Genomic DNA, 3,788 nt, shown 5'->3' with positions numbered 1-3,788 from the left:
GACAGAAATTCAAAAATGTCAGAACGAAGAGGAACAGCTGATTCGGATTGGGTGGAATGGTTGTGTTCAGTGCTTCAAATAATGGTGAAAATATTAAAAGGACCGTTTGTTTTCTTAATATGCATATGACGTTGGTTAACAAAAATAAAAAATTGTGAAAGATTTCACGTACGTTTTATTCAAAAAGATCTAAAGTTACTGAAATTTAAGATGTTTTGAAAATTTGGGCAGGAATCACTTAGACTTGGATCTACTATTCCAAACGCAGAGTGAAATCTACTCGAAATCTCAAATCTGGTGGATTTACAATGAAAATTTAAAATTCTTTAACATTAGTTTTTAAATTTCCCTAGCTGAATTGTTTAATTAAATCAAGCAAACCGAATTTTGTACAGCAAACTTATTTGAATGTCATGTTTTCAAGTTTACTCTACTCTACTTGCAAAGTCATTTGCATACTCTTTTTTTAATTGGTATCTAATTTTTATACTGGGTGTTTAAATCAGTTCTTGTTGACTTTAATATAAGACTATTTTGCTAAATATCGCATTTATGACAGGTGAAAACGTAGTAATCCAATTTTGTCATGAAGTTACTCAAATAAACTGATACGAAATGTTTGGCCGGACTACGTAAGACAATAATTATGAAGTGTTTTTTTTTAAGAGGGTCGAGAATTTTATTCAGTTTCTGATCTTTAAACCTATGAAATAATAAATCCAGTCAAAGTATTACATAAAATCCGATTCTCGATGAGGAACATTTTGAATTTGTTTCCTCCCCACATTTTTTCCACCATCACATGATTCGGTAAAAAGCTGAAATAATAGAAATGAAAAAACTCAGACGTGCAATAAAGGAGTCATCTATTTATTTTATAGCACTTAAAATTATCAAATATGATATGCACACCTTTTTTAGAACAGAAAGCATGTTGATACTTTAATGTGGGTACCCTAAACTAGTCAAACTAGGCAGGGAAATCCAAATTGTTCATAGAATTTTACTACAAACTAAACACCTTTGGTGTTTTTTGTAGTTAAATAAATAAATTAAATAAAATTTATTTTCTCAGAAGCATGCAAAAAATTCATAACTTACAAAGTCAAAGTAAAACACGTTATTGTATTAATTTCAAGAATAGTGTAGAACTTATTAGCGAAGTGATAAAATGATAAAAACTCTGTGAAAACTGAAATTTTTTCAATTCAATTCCATTAATTTATTTATTTAAGTAGCGAAATACATTATTTCTTTTATAATTGCTATTTTTAGAGATTTAAGATAAACATTTTCCCTTGCACCTAGAAATTTAAAGTAGTATATTAAAATTATGGCTAATATGGCCTATAATGGTATTTCCCAAACCGGAAGCCAGAGCGTTAAAAAAAAATATTGCATTACGAACACGTTCAAACCGGTTTAGCCTAAATCTTTCGTGCTTAATGTGGCACGACGGCTATGAATGAATAAGGGACACTTTGTCTTTTTTTGGTAAGTTTTCTAAAGCGTTTTAACATTAAATTTTGAATTAAATTGGTAACTTCTTTTTTAAATTAAATTGTGTTTTTTAAGCATGTGTGATATCATGATTTTTAAAAAAATGTATAAAATGTATATGTATGGCCCACCCTGGACCACATTTAAATCCAGGTGGGCCATATTTGCCGCAATTTTTTAAAAATATGATTTATGAAGTTCCTCTCAGTTTTTGTTTTTAACTTTTTGTTATGTTTCTTTTTTTAGTTAAAGTTTTTAAAAGCTGAATTAAAAATCTTTGGTTAGAATGTTTAAACATATAAATAAATTAAACTTAAATTTGTTGTTTTATTTAAAAAAATATGTTAAGGGTAAGCCATATTTACCGCACTTATTCTAAATAAACTGTTTCAGTTAAATTTACATAAAGCGAGTTTAAAAGATTAAAATTGCTTTGTTCATGAAGCTTGTTAGTTAAATAGCACCACGGTAAATCAAGCATCATAATAAGAACTTTATTTTAACATATTTGGAGATTAAGTTTGTGAGTTTTTACACAATCATACCAAACAGGAGCATCGTACAGGAGGAATGGTTGGATTTTATTTTCTTTACTTAGCTTAGAATTTCAACATATGAAATTATATAGAATCCTTTTGTATTAATTTATTTTGTCAATGGTTGTGAACATAATTTTTTAAAATTGAATTTTTTGCCTTATTACAGCTCCAAGATATCGGGAATGTTGGGACCACATTGTTTGGGAGAAAAGAATATTTTCGACGCCTCGTAAACCAAATAGTTTGTGTTCTTAAATGGTTTATTTTAACCCTCCATTAAAAAAATTATTTTTCCATTGAAGAGAGGCTCGTTTACAATGTATGATAGACGTCTAGAAAATAAGTACTGGGTGTTTAAATATTAACTTTATCAGAAAACATTGCAATACCTACATTGCTTGTAAAATTTGGTATATCGGACAAAAATATTATAGGGGGGGGGGGGGGCAAGTACAGTAATTTGAGCAATTTTAAAAAGAATATTATGTACATAAGACTTTTTTTAGACTATATTTTTTGTATCACTTCAAAACATGAGAACTGAGCTTCTAAAGCGGCATATACACACATCAAAATCATCAAAATCTCATCAAGCATGTGAGAGTGTGAGAGTGTGTTTATAAATTCTTTTTTCGGGTTGAATATTCACACATCATGCATGAGTTATCAAGCATCATTTCTTCGTAGATTTTGGATGTGAATGGATGTGCGGATTCTTTGTTAGAAAAATATGAGAGATACGGACGATTGTTGCATAGCTCTGGGACTAGCGCTCGCGTTTAAAATGAAGAAGACAAATTTGCGGAAAAAACGGATCTGGATGAAAGAGTGGCTGAAAAAACGAAATCAGTTTACACATGAAAATATTTTGAATGAACTGAAATTAAGTTCGCCAAGTGACTTTAAAAATTTCGTTCGGATGAACGAATCAATTTCTGGAAAAGATACCGAAATGCGAGAAGCTATACCTGTCAGTCAATAACTCTTCGGTTTCTAGCTACAGGCAATACATTTGCAGACTTAAAATTCATCAGTGCTATTTCTGAACATTCTATTGGTCGTATTGCCATGGAAACGTGCGAAGCTATTATTGAAGTCCTAAACGATCATATCAAAGTAAATAAATCTTTATTTTTTCAATGTAAGTATTTTTTATTTGTATTATTTTCTCTGTATTTTAAATCAAAATTAGAAATATAACTATTTAAATAACGAAAAATACCGAGAAACTTCAGTATTTTGGGGAGAAAACTCCACTGCCTAATACGCCAGCTCTGAAGTTGATTCCCATACTTCGATAATGTTTTTTGGAGATACCGAACCCAAGTTTTCATCAGCATATGAAAATTCGGATGCTGAACTCTGTATATTGGGAGATATTGGCATTTCTAATAAAGACGAACTTTCTGGAACTGATCTGGAATAACTGGCTTGATACGATGTGCTTGGCCTACTCTCTACATTGAGATGCATTGCATTCCTGTGAAACTTACCCATTTGACCCTCAAACAGAATTTCATTTATGAATTTTTCAGCAAAAATTCGTTGGGTTTAACCAATTATTTTTAATTTGAATGCCCCTGTATCAGCCATACTCTGGAATTCATCCCTTGGTTGTGCTAATCGCTTGGTTGCTAGCGCTATTAGTTCGTCACTGGAATCCGAGTTCTTTCTTTTTCTTGGCGTGTCGACTTCCTGAAGAAAAAAAGTAATATACATACATTTCAAATTTATCTTTGAAGTAATTAA

The sequence above is a fragment of the Eupeodes corollae genome, chromosome 1 (genome assembly GCF_945859685.1).
Source record: "Eupeodes corollae chromosome 1, idEupCoro1.1, whole genome shotgun sequence".
In the NCBI taxonomy this organism is placed as follows: domain Eukaryota; kingdom Metazoa; phylum Arthropoda; class Insecta; order Diptera; family Syrphidae; genus Eupeodes; species Eupeodes corollae.
Note: the sequence above shows the minus strand (reverse complement) of the source record.